We start from the raw sequence: 12,683 nt of genomic DNA on the forward strand, positions 1-12,683 counted from the left end.
CTATATTCTTGAATCGATGAGGTATAAGAACACTATTACATTTTATATAAACATCAATTTGTACATTGATAAATAAATATGGACGGATGTGTTTGGTACATTGCATTGTTAAAGTGAGAATGAAAGGATTGCAAGTGTTAGTAGTTTTATTTAGGTCGGCAGATGCAAACTCATTATTATTATTAAAAATAAAAATCTTCTACCAAAGCCATTTCCCGGTTTCCGAGTTCTTATCTTTGTGCTGTTACGTTAATCCCAGTTTTTGAATTTGAAGCTTGTATTAGATGGAATTTGCAGCTTGTAATTTTAACGTTTTTCCAAGTGCATGTTATTGCTTTATGAATCGCTAGGTCAAAATCCACTATTATTTCTTTTACATTTTAAACAAAATTCCGCAAATTTTTTATAGACAGAGCTCATAACTGTTTTCAGTTTTGTCGTTTAATAAACAAATATGGAACAAATTATTATTTAATATTATAATTATCATTTAAAAATGTAAAGCAGGTAACTGTTTAAAACATTTGATGCCTTAAGCGAAAGTACCATCCACTTAAATAATGCTTGAATCGCACATAAACCTTTCATTCTTAATACATTGGAAAATTACGATATTATTTATCTTGCCGTTTAGTAATAAAAAGGCCATCTTTCTGTTTGATTTTGGCTCCATTTTCTGTAAAGCATCGTGGACTTCTAAGACTGACTTTGGCATAGCCGAGAAGAAATTCCGACGAGCATTTGGAATACGCCTTACTGCTCTTCGTCACACTTAGGCAAGGCAATAAACCTATTAAGAGGGTGGTTAAGATGGATTTTTTTCATCTGGTTCTGCTAACCTTGTGCGGCAATGTGAATATTGCAAGGGTCATTGATAAGGGTTTCACCCCATCCCGACACAGTCCGAGTGGACGAAATATGTGAAACATTTTATTAATAATAATTTTTGACACATCGAGTTCGGAGTTTAATTGAATCATTATAGTTTTAAAATTGCGTTCGTCAACCTAGTTTGCTTAAATTGCCCCCAGCCAATCGATGTGAATATCGTTGCGCGATTAAGTTTAAGAATATTGAACGTCAACGGCGAAGCAAAAAGCTGATACCCCCTGGAGCTGGTGTCCTCCCACCGACAAGCAGTCGCGGCTAATAAAATTTAATGTTCATTTTGAAAAATACAATGCCGAGTCTCGTGACAGGCAACGGAATAAAAAGTCTCATCGGCGGCGGTCGCTGCGTAGCGGGGGATGTAATGGGGTTAAATATGAAAGTTTGTATTGTAGCGTTAAAAGTTTTTCGCTGGCGCCGGCATCTGTCACCGCTCGTTTTTGTTCTTATTTGCCGTTTTTTCTCGGTGTAAGACGACGGATACAAGAAAGCAGAAACCGCGGGAACTTTTTACGAGTTTTTGCCGCGGCGGCCATTGCTTGTGACGTCTAGTGTATTATATATATTGTTTTCTTTTAACGTACGACCTGTTCTATACCACTAAGTTAAAAACGCAGTGGTGGAAGCAAGTTTCTCGCTTACCGCAATAGAGACTGGATCAAACTTGTCGGTTTCGATAATTCGTTCGTGCTAGTTACTTTCGAAAATCAATAAAATAGAATTTTTCGAAAGTATCTACTCTCGTATAATAATTTTATATCAGGAAATGATCACCGTCGAAAAAAAAATTTTTTATCTGTCCGTTCTCCGTTCTCGTCTTTTGGTTTTTCCTGAATAACTTTCGAACCGTTGTAGCTACAAAATTGAAATTTGTCTGTTTTTTGGACATTGCTATGAAATTTGAAGCAATGAACTTCATATTTGGCAGATATATGCGTCTTTGCCCCGTAACGGAACCTATTGAAAATGGGGAGGCTGGGGGGTACGGAAGTATTCTTAAAAAAATAAAAATCGCGTGTGCAACGTCATTTTTCAAAAACAGTTCACGAGACCAAAAAAATTCTTGAACCAGAAGACGCAGAAAATACATAAACTTTAAATCTTGTCAAAAAACTGAAAAATGGGGGACCATTATTGAAAATTGGTTTATAACAAAAAGACTATGATTCAGATATCACTTTCTTTTTTACTGCGATATAGCCCGTATAGACGGCAAAAACTTTTATTTAAGGTTTTCACCTATTGTACAGGGTGTTCCCAAAATTCCGTGCTAAAATTGCAGATATCAACTTCAAATTTAGCAAAGAAGTTAAAGTCCGTATCCACATTTAAACGGTAGAAATTGGGTGTAATCAAATTTGACCAAGTATTTTTGAAAAATTTCGGCTTCCAGAAAAATATGTTTACCTCCATAATCGTTCACCCGATCGGCAAAATTCTTTAGCCAGCAGACGAGGAAGATCCAGTGCAATAACAAAAATTATATATGCAAAATTATAATCTAAAAGATCTAGAATATTGTTCTTTTACAGAGTAAATTATTAGCCTCAAATCAAAATTCGTACAAAAAATAGATAATTCGTTCAAACAGTATTGTAGGCCGTATCAAGGGCTACAATTTTTGTATTTACGGTTTTTGTCACATCACATACGCTGTTGGAGATATTTCAAAAAATCCAAATAAAAATCACGGGATGACGTCATTTACCATTAACACGTACTGCATGGTTTCAGAAAACAAGTAGTTTCTTGAAAACTATTTACTCCATTGGAAAAATTCGTATACCAGGAAACTAAGGAGAGCCAGGGCTATATCCCCTATTTCGAACATTGTAGGAATTATATACAGGGTACGTCCTTTGTGGGCAAAAAATTCTAATAGATCCTAGAAATTTCCGCTTTTGTGGGTGAATTATTGGCGATAAGTGAAAAACGTTTAAAGATGTGATAATTTCGTATGAATAGTATCGTAAACTATATCGAGAGTTTAAGGTTTCGTTTATAATACAGGGAGCGCGAAATATTTGAAAAAATATAATTTTAAATTGCAATTACCAGCACAAATATTAATATTTACCGAAGTTTGCCGTAACTTTGAAGTTCGACGACATGTGAAGGACATTTTATACAGGGTGTATTCACAATAAAATTGCATCGATTTTGCGAAAGTTCCATAGTGGTCCGCAGGAGCACGATAGAAAAACAATGCGTCTGTCTACGACCAGAAACCGCGAAGCGGCTTCTTTTCAAATTACAAAGCCGCTTCGCGCTACGCGCTACGAACTTGCCCCGCCCATCGACGATTTTGCGAAAGCAATCTTGGTGTATAAGCGGGTTTTTTAAATCGAAGTAGATTCTTTAAAAGCAGCCGTATAATAAAGACCTCCCATACGGGATAAGAGAAGTAAAATGACAAATATTGGAACGAACTGAAAAATATTACGAATAAATCTCTAATTGTTTTGCCTTCATTTATTGGCCATCTTTTATTAACAAGAAAAGTTTCAGCAATATAACCTAAGTGTCGCTCTAATCCTTTTCTGTCTGTCAGTACTTTAGTAGTATTATGAAGACCGGAGATACATTTAACTATATTGTCATTAAATGGATTTTAAAAGTTATCTAGTACTAACGATATCAAATGTGGCCTCTTCATAGGATAACTGAAACTGGTTTAATACTGTTCTATATCTGCTTATATATCCTTAGAGTAGGCTTTTTCTCCATTGAAATATATGAAAAAATATGCCAGCCCTCACGACTCTAAAGTTCCTCGTTTCTACGGGATCTCTAAGATTTACAAACCAGTACCTACTGCTACCACCTCCGATCTATTCTCTAACAAAATATCTAGCTTCTATTGCAAAACCCCTTGCATAATTTCTTTCACTTCACTAAACAATTAAAAACAATTACATTAGATCCAAACAATATTCTGGTTAGTTTCGACGTAGACTAAGTGTTAAATCCGCAAAGCGAACACCCGGGCAAGAACCGCGGAAGTTTAAAAATTTAGTGGCCCGTAAGGTGTCGCCGCCATGTGGAAAATGTAGAGCTAAAAGAGAGGGAGAGCGCGCGCACGTGCGACTAAGAACGGGCTTAACTGTCTGTCGCGTTCGAACTTGGCATCGATAGCACGCCGATAGTGTTGAACCCCCAAAAGAAAAAACTATTGTCTCCCTCCGCGTTGCGTGTGCGTGTGAACCACCACCACCGTACCGAGACCGTGATACTCAAGATCGAAGAGGAGCTGCTATTGGGACCCCAGTCCAGCGAGACAGCAGCGACAAGAGGTTAGTGCCGTCTCTACCCTCATGACCACGTCTTACGGGCTCTGCTTAAAATAAAAAATACAGTCCGCTTTAAATTAACTTCAGGGTCGCGACGACCCACTAAGGTTCCCAGATCTGAAACTCTCATTGAAACTCGCATTGAAAAATGCTTGTCCGGAACATATTCTTCTTGTAACGATCAACTTTATGAATAATTATCAGGAACAGCTATTGGGTTTTCATTATCAACAGTCACCCCAAATATATTTATGGAAGCTTTTGTGAACAAAGCCCTCGACACTTTCTATCTGTAACCAAAATTATGGAAACGTTATGATGTTGATGCTTTTGTTATTTGACCTGATGGTGAAGAATCCCTCCGATATTTTCCTTTAACTTGTATATATCATGATATATTCCTTTTACTTTTGAATTAGAAAGAAGGAAGTAATAACCTCCAATTTTTGGATCTTCTTGTTAATAAAAAATCGAACCTAACATTGGATAATTCAATTTACAGAAAACCTACGAACACAGGCTCTTATTTTCAAAACCGCAAAACTATCTCAACCAAAATTACTGTACCTAGAATTAAAACACCTAATATTTGCATTTATTTCAAATAATTTCCACATTAGAGATATTAAACGTTCAATTACAAAATACAATTAACCACAACCTAACCAAGAAAAGTCCGTTTGAGGCATCAGAAGTTTACAGCATTCGACCAAAGAGAAATCCATGAATCCATAGTAATCTCCAAAAAAAACAAACAATCTCGCGACTTAGATCTTTACCTTTCACCAACATGAGAATCAGTAATCTGGCACAATGTTTATGTCGCTCTTTCAGCTCCGCCTTTCACAAACAGTATATAAGTAGGTACAGAGTACAACCGACGCAGGAAGAATCAAGAATTCTTTAAAAAAAAAAGATCCCAAAATTGCATTCAAGGCTGGGGATAATGGTTTATTAAAGCATTTCCTTTCAGAAGTTAAATTTTGTCCACCACAGGGTTTTAACATATTGTAGAAAGTTTAGTTATTTGTTAGCTGATATCTTGTAGAGTTCTGGTAAAATCGGTTGACGGTGAAGGTTACACCAGTTTTTTTTATTAGAAAATGTTGAATTTAACTGAACTAAAGAACAAAATCAAAAGTTCCATTCTGATGTAATTCCTGGAAACAGCGTTCCTTATCATCTTTTAGCGCCTTAAACAAATGGTCGTCTTCGCCATAATGTTTGATATACAGAGTGAACACCAAATTTTGTTCTCATTTATCTTAACAAAAGGCAGGGGCAGGTTATTTAAACTGTGTACTAATGTTCGAATTAGGTACCGATCGGCGCTGGTTAAGAGCAAACAGGAGATCCATTTTCAATATGTTACCCTTACGCTTGGTGAAACTTCCGATTTACCGACTAAGGCGAACGGCTGCGGCAAAAGTGACAAAGGTCAACCTTTATCAATTGTCAACGCTGTTTGACTCACAAATGACCAATTTCCGAAACCAAAATTCGTTTGTTGGAAAATTGCGCCGGACTTACGGTCCCACGACGTTCCCCGGAAAAAATAAATTAGAGACATGGACGCTCAGGTTCTAACAGCGTTTTTAATTGGTATTATACATTTCAAATGGGACATTATATTCCATGAAAGAACCACAAATATTGGCGTAAATAATAAACGATGATTATTTTCAAAGCGTGTTTTGTAATAAACCTGCTAATTACATTGTAACTTAAAGTAATACGGTATGCTTACAGAAATCATATGACTCAGATAATATTCTACCTCACATCTTTAAAGAACATGAGTAGTTTTCAGTGGGTAGATGTAATAGATACCGATACATGATATTGACTTGATCAAAGTATTCCTTGTTCCTTCATATCGAAGGTACCATGATTTGCTAAAATTTGGTTCAGGAGGTTTCTATAAAGTTTACTGAAAATGCTTCCAGGTATTGGGGCTTCTCCATTTATATATCGAGTTGTAAGTTAATCGATGTTTCAATTTTGAGCATACTTAAGAAGTTCTTCTGCGATTTCTTCGGGATTGCTTGCTTTATTATATTGCACTGACTTTAGTGCTCTATCAATGCTTAATTTGCTTAATGGTTTCAATGGGTTCTCCTTGAGTGTGATATATGGCCTTGGAGATAAATTTTGTACAAAATATTCTTTTCTTTCGACGTTAATTTTTTTTTGATAATATTCCTTCTATCTTGGCAGGCTAATTAATGGAATATTTGCATTAGATTTTGGGGTTTTTATAGTTCACTAAGATTCTCTGGATCTTGGCTTCCAATGAGAATCCCTGGCTTGAAATAGGACATTTTTTACAGTCCGAATATGACACGCTATTGGGTAATACAGCCTTGCTCGTTCGACGTGGAAAATTGCCCAGAATTCGCGAAATGATGGGAAAGTTAAACCGGAGCGGCAACAAAATCTCCAGTAAAATTAATTACCTCCAGCCTTCGAAGACGATCGCTCTTCATAATATGTTTTCTGTCAAACGAATTTACTGATTTGGCGCGTCTGTGTCGATTAAATAAAAAAAGCAGAAAGAAGGATAATTCGATCAGCTTCCGGTTCATTGGATACCTGTAATCGGATTTATGGATGTGGATTAATAAATAAGATAAGGCCGGATCGTCGGATCTCATCCGTCTTAAGTAATTACTGGCCTCGGGCGCGTGGTGCAGTTAAAACGGAGATGACGTAAAAATGTGACCAAATTATTGGCGGTGCGTCTCATATTAACTCGGATCACGCTCGTCCCTCAAGTGTTACTTCGGGCCATGCATCCTTTTGTCTGCAGTTTGAAGTAGTTTGCTGGTTTGAGACGAAAAAAACTATATCATTATCTATTGAACTGAGGTGGCTTTTACTTGATGAAAATGCATTTAACAAAATAAATAAGAACTAAAAGTTCAGATTTTCATGAAATTATATGTTTTCACTTGACAATTGTTTCGACAACATCGTGTCTTTATCAAATGTAATATTTATAAACTACCTGCTACCATATATGCTGAAAAATGACCATAAAACCTTAATATTGTGAGAATTTAAGTTCAATAAAGCAATCATTAAACTATACATTTGAATATCTCATTTTGTTAATCTCCATGGCTTCCAATAAATTTAATTTTCTACTTTTTGTAGCTGTATGTAAAATATCAAAATTGTCGTCAAAAATGTGTTTTTCTGTGTTTAAGTGTGTAGCACAATTAGAATCTAGACTATTGTTTTTAAACACTCTTTTATATCCGTTAATGCGTTTCTTGAAGGATCTACCTGTTGATTTGAACGTTTCGTTTTATTGTTTTTTTTTTAAATCCTATTGTGTTGTTAGTTTTAAAAACTATTTTTAAACCACATTTTGACAAATGTTTTGAAATTTTTTCACTGGGTTCTCTTATGTATGTAATTGTATGTATGTATTTTCCAAATTATCCATAAAAATCTCGGCTAACAAAGGACTAAGTGGGTTTCCCCTTAGATATGTAAAACTGTCTATTAAATTCAAAATAATTTTGGTCTAAAGATACTATTAAGCAATCTCTGGACCGACAGACAAATGTAATTTCGTGAAAATCTGAACTTTTACTTCTTATTTTGTTTTTTATATCATTACCTACTGCAATTTACTACTTTATCTTTGTAAATAATCATCCTCTCTCTACGATAAACTTGACGCCTTGTATATTACTTCTTTTTCACGCGATATTTTCAATCGCTTGTCATAAAAGTGCTTACTGGACAAAGGCTTGCTACTTCACAACTTTTCCGGTTATGACTCTCATTTTTTTTGTAGTGCAATGGTGCAATCAATCAATTACTTCGACTGATAACCGAAACTAAACAATGAAAAACGTCACCACCCAATAAAATGCTACGCCAGAAACAAAGGCGACCGCGAGTTCATTCGATCGAAAGGGTTTTGTTTTCGATTGTTTCTTCCGATTCATCGGGCAGTTGGCGGGCGATCGATCGACGTTTGTTTGTGACAGGCGGAGGAGTGGTCCTAATAGCATTCCGAGCGTTATCCGGAGCTTACAGGCGTATAGTCCGGAACTAGAAAAAAGTCCGCTAGCTGCTGAAAATGTAACGAACATTCGGGATGTTTTAAAGTCGTCGATGCGTCAAGACAGCTGTCAAGCGGCGTTGACTTTCGACTTCTGGAAATCTGTTTGCGATAGTTCAGCATGACGTGATTTTGTTCGAATTCAGTTTTTATGGTTTTCTATATTGCGAACAAAAAAATGTGATGCTAAAAGGAAAGGCATTTCAGAATAACAGTAAAACTTAGCAAAGACGTCACAATACGATATATTTTGCAATCCCATCAATGCCACATTAAATTCATGTATACTGATATTTTTTAAAATTATTTTTAATACATATTTAAATAAAAAAAGAGAAATGTAAGAAAAAATTTTTAAAAAAATGGTATAAAATAATTTACTGCCCCAGCAAAAAATTTCATAACTTGCTCCAAGCAAACTGTCGGCTACGCCATGTTCTCCTGAAACTCGGACAATTGGGAGACAGAGGCTCTTCGGTGACCTTTTTTTCTTCTGGGCCGCCAAGTTTGTCCTCCAACAAACAGCGCGCGCTCGTTAAAGTGTCTTTAGGGGACGCAGTTGACGCCGATGAACTTTTCATCAATATAAATCAGTAAATTATTAAAATATTCCTTTGGGGTCCGATTGCCCTCGGCAGTATAGGTTTGAGGTTAAGGGTGGAATTGTACAAAATTTCAAATCGATACCAGCAAAAAATTTGTGTTTTTTAATATGGCGCCGTATAAGGTGTAAATCTCTAACACCCCTATCAAGGTTTTCAGGACTTCCTGCTCACGTCCCAATCGGAAGTACGTTTCTGGGTAGCCATGGTAATTCTAGAAAGTATCGGAGAGCTTCATCTATCATATCGGTGACGTTTCTGTCCCTCGCCGAGCAAGAAGGTTTTCCTTTTCGTTTCCCTTAGGTCAGAGTGTCTAATAAGATGGCACTTCCTCATAGATCACCAACCAACGCCCAGTAAGTCAATCTTGTTCTGAACCCACTCTTTCCTGATTGGCAGACAGGCAGATAGTTCACCTACCTGTGCTTTAGAGTTTAATTAGAATTATAGTTATTTTCCTGCAAAGTTCCTCTTCGATATGACGCAATATCTGCAGTTTCAGGAATAGTTGAAATGTGTTCGAATATAATTAGAATACATAGCCAACTATTTTTTTTTTCAAAGAAACTTCCACACGCTACTGTAACAATTTTCAGTTTCGGTTAAGTTATGAAGAAGCCAATAGGATGGCTGGCGAAACGGCAAGTTAGATTTATCAACAACGAACATAGGAGAAATCTAGAAGAGTTGTATATAACAATATACCGACTTGTGGACGAGGATAAACGACACTACATTAGGCGACTAAAGAGAAGTACAGGGGGAAAGAAAACTAATAAATGGGGACGAAAAGACTGTCATCAGAAGAATAATAAGCTCGTTTCTTTTATGAAAGGAAATAGAATGATTTAATTCATCCATGGATAAGAAGAAATTAAAGATATACATGGTAAAACATGATATTAAATAAATTTTCAGCCAAAAATTTAATATGATTTAATGATGTTGCAATAGAATATCAGGGCGAGACCTAACCACGCGTGGTGAAATACACCACCATACACCAGTTTGAGTTAGGAGTTTTGAACTTTTTAAGTGAGTTACAATTGTTAAACTGTGATAGTGATACTAGAATATTGCAAAGAAGTCTTTTGTTATCCTTTGAGAGGTTGTAATATGTTCTCTAAAATCATGAACTTTTGCAAAGTCTACAAAAAGGCAAAACAGAGTTCTTTATAGAGAATTTTACGTCGAATTTCATATTATTGAGGATTTATTAAAATTATGTAGGAGCATATGCTCAGAAAAATGTTGCGTTACTGCTGCCGACTTCTTTAAGGTAGAAAAGTACAATTGAGCTTCATAGACATAAAGATGATAATCGCAAAAGTATAATGATGTTGTAATCCTGGATATAAAAATCGCAAATAGAAATAGACCTAAAATAGAATATTGGGTTACCCCTTTGTTAACAGCCAAAGGCAGAATGTCAAGGGCTTTGATCAAGTAAAAGCAACCATCTTAAAAATATCATGTATCAAGATCGCTTTCACAACTACAACCTGATCTAAGACCCTATTGTTTCGAGGGCAAAATATTGTAAATATTGACACTATATTTCCTTGTCCATTATTTTCGCCAAAATCTTAGAGCGTGTATGCAGAATACTAATAGAACGCAAATGATCAAACTCTCTACTGACCACACTACAGGAAAACATACATTTATTAATTAAGTGGATAATATTTTGTACAATTATGCGGCAACAAAGCTGCAGTAAAGTGATGATAATATTATTGATTCTGGTTGCCCTAGTCTCAATAGTGTTAATTATAGTAAGCACTTCAACTTCGTCAGTTAAATTAAAATTTAATTGTTAATCAATGCCATCAACTATCATCAATAAAAGTTAAGACGTTCTAGATTGGGAACGTATTAGAGGCAGTGCAGTTTATAAAAAAAAATAGAGAGTTGTTGGTTTGTTTTTTTTTTTACCTCGCACTACTTCTCCCTAGAATTAGAATTTTGAAATTTTGTTTGAAAATATTTTTTTTCTACTCCCGTCTGTAAAATACCTAATTACCCACCGATCTAGCGTGAGGGAAGCGTCACTTTACCACATCAGTTTCGTTTCCTGTGAATCCAAGTCAGAGATATTTCCCACGCTTTGAATTTTCGTGTTATTTTGTGAAAATGTACTAAAAAACTAATGGCCGTAGAAAAAGTAAAGTATGCAATACGTTTGGTAAACTTTTTAACTCACTCGTTTATTAAAAATTCTCTCCTCTGCGCTCTGCTGAGCTCCGCTCGTGTCAAATAAACTCGTGAATCAAATGCACTTGTTGCATAATATACTATTTCCTTACTGACTATAAGTTTATAGTAATTATAATATACAATGTCATCAGACTATGTGAATTTTTTTTAGTCCTTTTTTTGTAATAGATTTATTAGAAAGAAAATAAAGAAAGATTATAGATTATTTAGAAAAAAATTCATTGAAAAGTGAGAATTTCGTATCAATGCTACTTGAATAAAGAACATTGGATCAAGGCACAATCTGATGGTCTTCGTCAAACTCCTATTATATTAATCCCTTTTTATTGCCCTGTACAGACTGAGTAAAGTTCATTATCTCATTGGTTTCAAAAGTTATGAAAAAATAGTAAAAATCAATGTTGTAAAGATTGTTAGGATACACAATTTAAAATTGTTTTAAAGTATACACGGTGGCTCAAAAAAGTGTGACGAATAACGCATACATTTTTTTAAATGGAACACGCTACTTTTAAATTTTGTTTTGAATTCCTTTGAAATTCTTCGATTTTTTAATTAATAATATTAAAAGTAATAATTTGTAGATAGTTTTCACAATATTTTAATTTTTCTAAAAAAATACTAGTTTTCACACTCATTTCATATTATCGTTAATCGAAAATGACGTAAAACATATACGTAACGGAATTTGGATCATTTCAAATTGAAAAATTTCGACTTTCATAAATGGTGCACCATATATACTATATTTTTTTCTTTTATTAAGTACTTTGCGATTTAAATTAAACTTTTGCAATATTTAACCTTCTTTCTGTCTAAGACTGTTACTATATTATGGCCAGGGCAACAGGGGCTGTTAATATTAAAAAATGAACAGGAGAAGGAATTTTATGGTAGGCGTAAATAAAGCAAAGGACAGTTATTAGCAATTTTGGTGAAAATAATGGCCAAATTTTAAATTCACAAAAAAAGTAAATAACATTAAATACCATTACAACAAATGAATTTATCTTATTTTGAATTATTATTATGACGCAATAAATGTTAAAAAATATACCCTTCTACTTGAATATAAATGTCTAGTCATTTTCGTATATTTTCTTGGACGTTTCTGGGCATACATGGTGTTTTTATCCTGCACGCCTTCCCAATTCTATATCCACATAAATACGATCTTTAACATATCCCCACAAAAAGAAATCTAATGGTGTCCATCTTACTGAAACCACATTTGTTGGATCTCAACGTTACCAATTTCTTAAAGAGGTCGAGGTAAATCACATTCTGCAAAAGGTGTAAATATCTTTAAAGTATTTTGTTTCACACCACACATTAATCAAAATGGTAGCTTTTTGTAAGATATTTCGGAGAATATAATCATATATACGCCATTGAAGAAAATCTACACGTATCTGCTTTTTCTAATAGCCTGTAGCACCTAATTCAAAAATCCTTGCATATACCTTTAAAAATGGTGAAACTATCATTGTGTGAAAGTGTGAAAATTAAAATAGTGGAAAAACTGTTAGGTTTGGGTATGTAATTATTAATAAGAAAAACTGAAGAATTTTAAAATTACTTCAAAACAAAATTTCAAAATATTGTATG

General features: G+C 34.7%; 1 protein-coding gene across 3 annotated transcripts in view; it reads right to left on the minus strand.

The window, feature by feature from the left end:
* The window catches only part of LOC132706641 (TWiK family of potassium channels protein 7), a 398,964-nt gene that overhangs the window by 297,038 nt on the left and 89,243 nt on the right, over positions 1-12,683 (minus strand). The window lies entirely within an intron of this gene.

The sequence above is a fragment of the Cylas formicarius genome, unplaced genomic scaffold, assembly GCF_029955315.1.
Source record: "Cylas formicarius isolate icCylForm1 unplaced genomic scaffold, icCylForm1.1 PGA_scaffold_8__14_contigs__length_24414737, whole genome shotgun sequence".
NCBI classification, from domain to species: domain Eukaryota; kingdom Metazoa; phylum Arthropoda; class Insecta; order Coleoptera; family Brentidae; genus Cylas; species Cylas formicarius.